The following is a 12,249-nucleotide window of genomic DNA, read 5'->3' on the forward strand; positions in this document are numbered from 1 at the left end:
TTAAAAAAGGAACAGTTCTTTCCACCCAGGCTGCTCACCCACCTCTTCCTCTGTGCCCTCCTGACAGCAATGACACAGCAATCATGTTAGGCACAGTTCCAGTCTCTGCTTGCATGTGTATTGTGTTCTCACATGGCTTTAGATGTGACAGATAATGTGGCTGGGGAACTTTGTTAAAAAGAAACCCAAAGCACTTGTAATGAAGATAAGGAGGAGTGCACACGCAGGCTTTCATCATGTGCCAAAGTGCTCCTCAGAGGCCGTGGTGACTCAGAGGAGGCATGTAACTTGCCTGAGATGGCATGGGTTGCTTGCCAGGGCAGGGGCTTGAGTCTCATCCATCAGACACAGGGACAGGAGGCTAAGCAGGGCCAGCAAAAAGCCAAAACAAGATGGTTTCTGGTCTGGTTGGAATGGGGCTTCTTGTGTTCATCCTGTGGTTTAGCACTGCATCCCCAGTTAGCAGAGTATAAGGTACCTTCTAACATTAGCTGTCCTATTTATGGTGCAAGATCAATGTATTTGAAATCAGGGAAATGTTTTATGTACTTGAATCTGGATCTTTGAGGCTTTCTGACTTGTTAATTCACCACAGTGCTTGTCACCCAGACCTGAACTCTCGTGGAAGGGAACCTGGGTTGTATCTGGGCAGTGATTCTAAAATCCTGTCCCAATTACCATGTCCTCCTTCACTGTTGGTGTTACCAACCTCTTGTGGGCATATTCAGTAGTATTCTGGGGTGATGCAAGCTGGTCTGCTCTGTGAGTCTGTCACGGTGAATTGTACAGGGGCTTCTCTACTTGGAAGGGGAAAGCGAGATTTTGTGGGGGAATGCTAGAGAATTGAGTGTATGAGTTACTTTCTGTGAGCACCAGATTGCAGAGTGAGCACTAAAACTAAGTGAAAGTGCAATGTGCCCTCCCCCACATCCCAACTCTGTCAGCTGGTGTGGGCTTAATAAATTAATCCCTTAATGAATGTGGCCAGAAGAGGGCTTTGAGGCACTGAAAACGAGTCTGGGATGACTCTCAAATAAAAAACATAACCCACAACATATTTGTCTTCGTGGTGGTTTGTTTTGTAACTCCTGTGTAGTTTGTGTTTTGAAAACAAATGTCTCAAATACCAATGAGGCTCTTTGATTTGAAGTTTGTTTGAGAGTGAAATCAATTGATGACATAGATTTGATAACTCTTGGATTGAAGACTATGCTTCGGAGGATGGTATTTCCCCCCAAAATATTCTTTTAAATCTTAATTTTTTTTCCTAAGCCACAAAAGGATCAAGAGGTGTAAACTTTACCAGGATAGAATAGTACATCTTAAGTTAGTTCTTTCTGCAACATAGAAAATTAAGCAGTGTCTGTGGTCTGACATGCTGTGGCAGTCAGTGTTCTCTGGGTCAGCCATCCATTAAACATTTTGTGCCTTCCCAATTTTTACTCTCTCCTTCCCTGGTCAATTCTGAAGTGCTTTTCACCCTTTGGCCTTGTGCTTGGGCCCTCGGAAGGCACCTGTTGTTTTTTTAGTTCAGTTTGGTACAGGGCTGTCCCTTTTCCCTCTCTGCTGCAGGCTGTTTGCAACAACCAGGACTATGACCAGGACTACTCCTCTGCTGTGGCCTGGCAGCTCACTGAAGGATCTCACAAAAGAACTTCCAGGTGGGGCATGCCCGTGGGAGTGCAGTAGGTAAGAGCATGGCACAAGGACCTGCAGTGAAAGAACCATGACAAATTACAGGGTTTTTCCCCTCTTGCCATCCTGCAGTCAGTTATTTCCACTTCTTCCTACTCTTTCGTTTTCCCTGGGCTGGGTGAGTCGTGCTTTCCAGTCCTGCCTGCCCTCTTTTCTGAGTCAGCTTCTCTCAGGGAATTGTTGCTTGCTCTTGGCAAGGCAGCTATTTCTGTCTCTACCTGTTTCTTCCTTCTAATGGTTTCATATCTTTCTGCTCCACATTTGTATTTTTCCCTGTGTATTATTATTATTATTATTATTATTATTATTATTATTTGCTTTTGCTGTGCCTTGCTTTTACCCTTGCTCTGATAGGTAAAATTAGAAAAAGAAACTTTACTGAAGAAAATGTCCTGTCTTTAAAATCCATTAAAAAAGTATCAGGTGCTTCAGTAACAAGCAGACATTATGATTACTTTACATTGTTGTAAAATGTGTTCAACATATGTGTATCTTCTAATCCCAGAAGTTTCATATCTGCCAATTGAAATGTATGTTAACACATTTCTTCCTGATGTCCTATTGCTCCTGTTCCTGTGTGCAACAAACATTGTTACAAGTAGGTATTTTCACTTTTGGCTGGAGTCATGACTTTTCATCCTGCCCTGCCACACATCAGCTGTGGCATTTTTACTCTTCCTGTCTTTCTTGTCGGACTTGCATTTTCCTTTTCTTTGCACAGGTGAGTGGTGCCCAGAAGGGGGCTGACCTCCATCACATATTCAGCTGATAACAAATGTCCCCTGTGATTTTTGGAGTCAAAGCACCTTAGCTGCCCTAATGCCAAAGGCAGTGACACCTGGGAGAAAGGATGAGCTGGGTGGTGCTCCAGGTGCTGCTCCTACTGCCTGTGGTGTTGGGCCATCTGTGCCTCTTTGGGTCTGCAGCCTCCCCTCTTTGCAAAGAGAGATCTCCATTCCTTGTGAAGCCACTCAAAGCCCCTCAGGCCCCCAAAGGCAGCAGGTTTTGCTTCTCAGCTGCTGCAGGAGAGGGCAGGGCAAGGGTCCAGGTGAGGCACTGCCCTGTCACACGTTAGGCAAGACCGAGGGCTCCACGGACCTTCAGTGAGCAAGTACCAACCCCAGCTGGAACAAACCATCCTGATTTCAAAGAGAAGTATTGAGCCCATCAAGATTATCAGTTGAACATGTTCCAGTGATATAATACCTCTGCGAGCAGGAAGATGGAGCCCACGCAGCGTTTCCTGCCTGCAGGGGGAAGGTTTCGAATTTATCACCTTTGGGATGGAGATGTTCTCTCCTACCTCCCTCCTGCAGCTTGCTGGGGCAGGAGTGGGGTAAAGTCTGAGGATGTTTTGTTTGTTTGTAACATCTGTGTTCCAGTGCAGGAGGCACTGGGGACACAACAGGCAAGGGGAGCAGTGGTCCAGTGCTTTCACCTTGTTAGTGCGAGCTGCTGGGAATTGTATCAGCTGCATTTGGGAAGGGCCAACACAGGGCACTCACAGTGAAGGGTGTTTGCTCCAAAAAGATTTGGCTGTCCTGTCCTTGCTCACCATGGTTGATAGGTATGGTGACTCCTGGCCCGTGCCACTGCTGAAAGGAGAAGAAAAGAAAAGGAGTTATGATTCAGATGGATCTACTCACATTTTAGGAAAATCCAGGATACTTTTTTTATTCTGAAGGTTATTTTTATCTACTGGAGCAGGTGACTATTTCACACCTGATACATCTGTGACAAATGGGACTACTTTTTCCTTTTTTTTTTTTTTTTTTTACACATATCCCCCTCCCACTTTAACCAGGCTCCTGGCTATATGGAGCTTTCACACTGACACCCTGTGAAACTCATTCCAACCCTTCTGAGGGCAAACTCCTGCTGGAAGCCAGACAGTTGCCAAGGAGAGGATTTTGTCCTGCACCACCTCCAAAGGCTAGAGATTTTTTTTTTTTTTTCTTGTGGGACACTGCATCTGTCTTGCCTCCTATGTGAATGCTATGCAGGCACCTGCTTGTCCAGTTTATCCTGTAGTGCCAAGACAGAAAAGGGATACCGAGATGCAGCTTAATGCCTGTGGCCATACAGGCAGCACTGCAGGCAGGAGGTGGGCAAGGAGAACCTGACCCTGGCAGGAAGGAAACCTCACTGGGTTGTACCCGCAGGTTTCTCCTCACCCTACTGTTGCACAGCACTTTTTCATTATTCTTATCTCATATCAGTGTTTTCTAGACCCTTTTTTGGCAGTGTTATGCCAGCCTGGGATTTCCTGCCAGCCTCTTTGACAGGGGAATGTCCTCAACTAGGGCTTACCCCAGCTGGGAAATTCCACCATGCAAAAAAAGTCCAGAGAGCCATGCTCACGCCACTGTCCTCCTCCACCCTGCTTCCTCTCACATGTCACAACATCCCCGTTCCCTTCCTGTTAACCAGAGCCAAAAGATAAGTGGCGTGTGAGCCACTGCACTAGAGGTGCCCTGTGGGTACTCAGCTGGGAGCTGAAAGAAACTTGTGGGGTGTTGTTTAGGGTTTTGGTGGGGTTTTTTTTTTATTTTGTTTTGTTTGTTTTTGTTTTGTGAACAGAAAGCCAAAGTAAGGAGGACTTTCGTGAGGGAGGGTAAGAAAAATTTCCTTACCACCGCTTCTCTGTTTCTCACCTTTAAACCTCAGAGGAACCTCTCAGTCATTCACACAGGCATGGCCATAAGGAATGATCAGTTGCCAGTGGCGTGCAAAGAACTGGCTTGTTTTCCACAGAACTATTTCTAACTTCACTCCTCCAACATGAAGGTATGCTGGTATAATTTTATTTGATTTATTGCCTAAAAAACCTAATCAATTGAAACAATATTGGCTTCTCATAAGGTTTTTTACTTGTAATCACCTCACAAGTGGCTTGTGCTATAAATATCTATATATTTATATAAATTTTTATATAAATATAAAAAAAAAATGTGCCTTTTGGGGTTGAGTATGGAAGAATGGTTGGCTTTTGGGAAGGTAGTGGGTAACAGCCAAGAGCAAAGAAACCACAAAGAATGGTGGGATTTTTGAAAACTCTCAGTGAATCTGGTGGCAAAATACTCCTAAATAGCTTAGCTGTTCTGGGTGAATCTCTCTGAAACAATATTCATTTTTAGGGGAGGATGTATTTGCTTTCCAGAGGATGGATGGATGGAAAGCTTTGAGAGTACTGAATGGAAGCATTGTTAGTGAAAAAAGGTGTTTTGTATAATCTTGGTTACAATTCTTTCCTGGCAGCTCATCAGTAATTTTGAAATAGCAGAGCACCATCAGTATGTGAGCCTGCCAGCTTCAACAGGACAGGAGTAAACTGTCATTGTGCAGTGCGAGACAAGATAGGGAAGCATATAAAAATAGGGATCTACGCCTACTTTCTTGTAATTCAGAAAAAAACCTGTGGGAATGAAAAGAAATAAGTTTAATGAGCTTAAAATTCACTTTAAATTTTGTTATGCTAAGGGGTTTATTAAACCAAACCATAAACTCTTTTTCATCGCCTGGCGAGGGTTTCCATGGCTTACCACAGGAGGCTGATTATGCAGCACCCTGGTTCATTAGCCGTGCCTGTCTCTGGCCAGCAGGGAGGGCAGCTCAGCACAAAGAGTCTTGCAGAGAATAAAATGTGGTCTGGTTTTCAGACCTCAAGGGTTGGGGGGGGATTTGTGTGCCATGATGACATTGGAGAATTACATGTGACCAGGGGTGGGTAGCTTGTGCGTACTTCAGATGGAAGCCAGGTGATTTCAGCTGGGACATGGAGGTTTGCTGGAGGCAGAGAGAGGGCAGGGAAAAGGAAACACCCTGGGTTCTCCCCCAGCTAGACTGGGTGACCAGTAGTCAGGGACAAATGCCACCTACGGCATTGAAAAGAAGGTCATATTTCTGATCCAAACAAAACTCCAGTATCCGCTTGGTGATCACGTTCCTGATTTTTTTTTTTCTTTTTGCTCGTTAGACTTCTATTTACTTTCTTTGCAGCAAGGCACGTTTCCTGTTGCATTTGGTGGCAGTGAGTGTGTGTGTGTGGGGAGGAAATGCCCTCTGTCACAGGGAGCCAAGTACCAGCCAAGCCCTGGGCTGCCTGGAGCAGCCTTGCAGCCTTGCCACCCTGGAGGTCATGGTTAGGATATCATCATCATCATCATTGTCATCATTATCTTCATCAGTGGTGGAAACAGGTCTGCAGCAGCAGTCCTGGGCACTGGGGATTTTCCTTTCCCATCCCTGGGCTGCTTGGAGCAGCAGGATGGCAGGAAGAATCGCATCACTTTCTTTGGCTTTGCCTGCTGCTGCAGCCCCAGTGCTCTGACCTGGCTTTGCTTCTCACCTGGACTTTAGAGAGCAGCAAAACTCAGCCCTGATGGTGCTGCTCAGAAACCCCTGTGTGACTTTTGTGTTCCCAGTCACAAACTCCTGAGACAAAATGTGCAAGGTAGAAACGAGAGCTGCCTTTACTTTTGCTTTCTTCTTAAGAAATTGGCAGGAAATTAAAAGGAAACTTAAACATCCATGGGCTGGCTTCTGTGGAAAGCAGTGTCCTGTCAGACAGGATGTGTCTGGCTTTGGAAGGTGTCTTTTCCCAGCTGGGAACTGGAGGAGGGAGCCAACGCCTGGGAACAGAGCTCTGCACAATGCCCCACCAAATCAAAGAGTTTATTTCCAACTTTCTTGATGTTTTATGCTAACTTGTGCGTGATTTACATACTACTGTGAAGCTGTCATTACTGTCATGCATTTCTTTCTAAAGCTGTAACAGGTGGCTGTTGAGTTTATAGAAAGAACAGAGTATTTGGATCCTTTCTGTGTTATTTATTTCTTTTATGCAGACACAGAACATCTGTGATTGAGACTTGTGTGACAGCAAATTCTGACCCATAGGTGAAGAGGTATTGTCCCAGCTGTTCCAGCACACATTTAACAGAAGATAAAACCTGGCCTAGTAGATGCAGTTCATCCTAAGCACCAGTAAAAATTCTGTACTGCTGTTTGGAGGCCATCTAACATTTTCCCTACCATAATAAAATTTTATTTGTCTGCCTTGATTTAGGTGCTTTTGTAAATGAGAAAATTTCCTGTTTATTTTGGTTTTTTCTGACTAATGGAGGACAGCTTGGAAGCTGAGTTTCAGGACTTCCCCAATGGTCAGACAGACGTGTTTTGAAAGCTGGGATTTCTCTAGTGAATGGATGTCTGAACTGAACTAAATGAAGGCATTTAAACTCGATCAGCTGGAAAACACAGTGAAACGAGCTCAAGACATTAGATGAGGGCATTCCCTTCGATGATCTCTGCACTGTCGACTGCTACAAGTGCTTTTTACTGGTTGTCTTGCTTCTGCCTGGACTTTCCTGCTCGTTGATCTGCACCTTGAACTGATAGTATGCACACAGGATGTGTAGGATTGTGCAAATCAGTGCTGAAGTTTCCTGCAGGTGTTGATCCTGCCATGCAAGTGCTGCACGGGTGGGCTGTATAAATACTGACATTGTGCCTGGGGTTTCTGGACTGGCCAGCTGTTAGACCTGCTGTCTGGTAGATGTTACTGGTCTACCATGTCCAGAAAAGCACAAATTTTCAAAATCTGCCAAGACAATGTTTTTGAGTGAAAAAATGCGTGTTTGAGAAGCCTGGATGTGTGGCAACCTTTATCTTAGTTTACCTGCTACTACACACAAACTGAGTCTACCCATGGAAGTGTCTGGGTAGAGAGCAGCTCAAAAAAAACATGTTTTTTAGGTTCAAGTCTCCCTTTGAGAATTTTTCCTCCCATTCCTGTACTGAAGTGTTGAGTGGCAATGGGCATCAGTGTAGCTCTGCAGGCCCTGTTAGACAGTGGTTTTGTTTTACAGGTAGTTGAAGTGGTCCTTGTTTGTGGAAAGTAGGAACATTGAAATCCAAGTACACCAGAGCCTACCTCACCTACTGTGCTTGCAATACACGCTCCTGCATCTGACAGCACAACGTGAAATTAATGTGAGCTAAAAATGTCAGGTTTTGGCCGAGGTTGATCATCTGGGTTAGAGGAAAAATGTCTTCACCATGAGCAAAAAGGAAAACTGATGCTGACCCCTCCAAACCTATACTGAGTCTCCCCAATAGCATTGAGAAACTGTGCCAACGCCCCTTCTAAACTGGAATAGCACAACAAGCCGTGTACGTGTACTCTCTACCTCATCTGTGTACACACAGTATCCTTTATAGGCAACATATGACGTTGCCCTTTGCTATGGGGAAACTGCTGCTTGTTTACACGCTGTGACATCAGTGGTGTGTGTGTGTGTGTGTGTTTCTCAGCAGTGCATTCCTACTGCAAGGCACTAATGAGATAGGTAAGCTGCTGAGAAAACATGACTAACCAGGGTAGTGAGTATGCTGCGAGGAATGTCCCCAAACATGAGCTATATATACAAGGAAACTGTTTGCTTTCACAGAACTCAGATCCACTCTGCCGGCTTTGCAACACTTGCTGGTCTTAGGGTTTCTTTTCTTCTGTACTGATTTCAGCTATTTTATATACACAGTGTTGAAGGATCTACTTAGGCACAACTTACTTTTTTCTGTTTTATTTACTTTTTCTTTTCTTTTTTTTAAATATCAGACAGCTCGAGAGAAAAAAACCCAGAATTGAGGCTATTCTCTGGATCAAAGGAATAAGGCCCAAAAGAAATATGTTAAATAAAAAGTCCAAGTTTTTCTTTAATATGAAGAAACATGCCCCCTTTTGATGTTCAGGGTAATCCCAGAATGTCAGTCTTGGAGACCACAGTCTAGGAAAAATGTAGCAATACAAGTATAGCAAAGAGGGAAGAAACACTAACTCCTCTGTACCAGCTTTTAGAGTAAAACTGTGTAATGGACCACTTCCAAAGTGCTGACAAGTGCTCTCCAAAACCGTTTAAAGCAAACACAGGTACAGACCCTGAATGCTCTCCAGGAATGGAATAGTTCCTGGGATTTTACCTCTGTTTTTCTCTATGCCAGTCTAGAAGCAGACTGAGGGTTGCGCTGCATGGTTTGGGAGGTATGTGCTGTTGGAAACACTGCTGGGGTGCAGAGGTGTGGCAGTGGTGTTTGCACATCTCAGCTCACAATCTGCAGCAGGAGCCTCGATTACACCCAGTGGAGAATAAGGCACGTTTGACATAAACACAGCAAATATTCATTTGCATTAAGCAACTGGACTGTAAACTACCATTTTTATGTCCAGTTTAAGAAATACCACAAAGGTCATGCTGCTGCAGAAACATGTTGCAAAACCAACAAGTTTCTTGTTACCAGTCGTTTGTGCTCTGACACTTCACCTAGAGGCTGTCCCTTATTCCATGCTGCTGCTTAGGAGACAGACTGAGGGGGGGAGATTTATTCTGCTCCTGCTGAGCCATGGGCTGCTCTGAGAGCTGGCATGTTCCTCATTCACAGAGGGATGTTATACAGTGTGCCTGGCAGAGTGACTACGTGCTGCTCTACAGAGAAGACAAAGCTCCACTCACTGAGCTTGCTTTATTCATTCATTCATTTATTTAAAGCCTACACTCCCTGTAGCATTTGCTGAACCTTCTCTCTGTGCTCGTTCTGATTAGGATAGCAAAGGGGATACACATGACCTTGGTTAGCGTAGATGTTTAGCTGGTGGTAAAAGTCTAAGGTGTTGGTATTCAGCCTCTTTGCTTTCTGTAATGACACCCTCTACCCAGCAAGAACAAGTTTCAAGACAACTGGATTTTGGTTTTGTTCTTAACTGAGTTTGTTCCGGATCCCATTGAAGTAGCTCATGGGCATGCACAAGTCACACTCTCAAAAGTTATTTAATTAATCAAGTATATTGGATTAATCTAAATCAAGACTGATTGCTTTTAATGCTGTAATACTGATCTGTGCTCTGAAGGGAGGGAAGAAACAGAGTTCCCAGAAACAAGTGCATTCTGTTTCTTCTTTGTTGTTATTTGAGATAGCAAGATAAGCCTATCTCACTTTTTGCAGGTGTGTAGGGGAGTGGTTTCAGGACAAATGCTGCTGCCAACGGCCGCTAGTTGGCATTATTGATACATCCCGGCAGGGAGATGGTGCAATAAAATCATGGACACACAGCACTCAGCGAGCTGAGGTGGCTGCCTGGTGCTCACCTTGCAGCTTTCTCCAGCTCTGAGGTTGGTGGGTTATACTGAATTACAGCTCGGCCAAAGAAGGCTAAAAACAGCTGGATGCCTTCCCAAGGAGAAGAGGTGACAAGTGCTTTTTTTTTTTTTTTGGTCACCACCCTGCCCCAGAGGAACTTACTTTGGCTGAAGATGCCTCACAGGGTTTTGGTCACCACAGATGTTACGTAGTGTTTGAGCCAAAACCCAAAACCCATTAAAGCTCAAGGTCTGCAGCATTAATAATTACAGTTTGTGGATGTAGCAATAATTTACCAGTAACTCTCATAGAAGCACTTCGAGAACACAGGGCTGCTGTGAGCCAGCTCATCTTGTGCAACCAGTGGGTGTGTGTATATTTTTGAAAGAGCCTTTTGTTATGGAGCTTGGTGGAATTAGACTTGCCTTAATCTGCTTTGGCTGGGAGTAGATTTATGCCAGGAGACCTGATAAATAAGATGTCACGGACGAAACAAGTATGAGCTGAGGTATCAGAGTGTTGTCTGAAACGGATTTTGCTTGGTAAAAGGAGAGCAAGTTAACAGTTCAACCTTCAGAAAAGTAGAGACTTTGGAATAGATGAGAAAAAGAAATTTCATGCCCTCTATAGGGAAAAAAAACAAACACTAACTCAGTAAATTGTTTTATAGAATGGTTTTTATTCATATGTAGAGACTAATCTCCAATTAAATCCATTCCAAAATCGTTATGGAATTGCAAGGATAAAGGTGCTGCCTGTCCCTCCCTGCCTGTGGTTTAGGGACCTTCTACAACACAGAAGAACTACAATGAGACAAATCCACTTTTGGCTTGAAATCTTGTTTACTCTCAACATTTTAAAGGGAATGGCAGGCAACTGTGATGACAAATCTAATTTTCTGGATTATCAACTTCTTGGATTGGCGTTACCATCTGCTTGTTGAAAGAAGAGATGCATTTTGCAGTAGTTGCAGACTCTCCTGTGAGATTAAAATGAGTGGCTTTCTGGACTCCCTGGCAGGGATGAGAAGGCAAAGGTCCATGCAATGGTTGGATCCACTTTGGAAAGCTGAGTCTTGGGTCCTCCTCACAGCCAGTGAATGTGCAAAGAGCGTTCGTGGGCTCCAGGATCTCTGAGCACCAAGTGCTTTTCAATGAGGAGATACTTAAAAGCATCTGTCTAAGGTTGAGGTATCATAACTGAGGTCTAAGGCTTGAAGAACAGGGAACCATCTCCTTGCTTGTTTAAAACACACGGCCTGATTTCATAAATCCTCACTTGTGTAAAGTGCTTTGTTAAACGAGGGAGAAGGTGTGCTTGGCAGTGAGTTTCTGCTCAGGGAGCAGAAACCTTTGTTGGAGTATTTCTGGCACTTCTTGGCATCTGATTTTGTTTTATGGTTTCTACTTGCAAATTTCACCCCGGCTGCATAGATTCAGTCTATGGTGTAAAACAACAGTCTTTGGAGTAAAAACCCACCTAGATAGTTCTCAGCAAAACCCTTCCTTCGCTTGATGGTGGGAGAAATATTTGAAAAATATAAAGCCATTCCCTCCTGCCTCTTTGTGGTCCGATTAATATAGTTTCATATTGCACCTGACCCGTGTTATTCAATACATTTAAAACATATAAATTATAGACCTCCATTTTGCAAAATATACTTTAGAAAGACCAGGTTAGACCACGCTGTTTTACTACATATTTATTGGAGCATCCACAGTGCTAAACACATCCTAATCTCAACCTCGTGGGCAAAACAGCTCACTTGTACTTTAGAAGACAGTGACTTCAGTGGAGATGGGAAAGCAGAAATATTTGTTTGAAAAGTAGAAACCTGGGAAGTCTCACTGGTGATAACTCAGTGATGTTAACAGTAATCACAGGGTTTTGCCCACATTTTGTTTTGGCATTGTGTTGCTTGCTGGCCTCAACCCAGGGGCTCATGCCACCCCAGTGTGGGGCAACCTACAACCAAAATCACTCCTGTCTGCCCCTGCCTGCTCCAGGTCGGGTGAGAGGAGCACAGATGACTCACTCCTGTGGTGAGTGACTGCTCACGTTCCCCTTCTCGCTGGGCGCTGCTCAGGGGACGCACAAGACCGAGGAGTCTGTCCTGTGTCTGGAGCCGAGGCCGGGCCGGGGTGAGGGACACGGGGGGACATGAGGGGACATCACAGCGGTGGGAGGCCCAGGGGGATCCCGGCCATTCCCCGCCTCTGCAGCCCCATAAGAGGGGGGCTACATGCGAGGGCTAACAAGGCTACGCTTGGAAAAGCTCTCAGGCCCGTGTTTGATTCCTGGGCTGTAGATTACAGGGCCAGGAGCTGGACTTGACGGTCCTGATGGGGCCTTTTCCAATTCAGGACACTCTGTGACTCCGCGAAGCGCACAGGGGCAAGCTGGGACGGCACGGCGTGA

Source organism: Zosterops lateralis (genome assembly GCF_965231275.1).
Source record: "Zosterops lateralis genome assembly, chromosome: 2".
NCBI lineage: Eukaryota > Metazoa > Chordata > Aves > Passeriformes > Zosteropidae > Zosterops > Zosterops lateralis.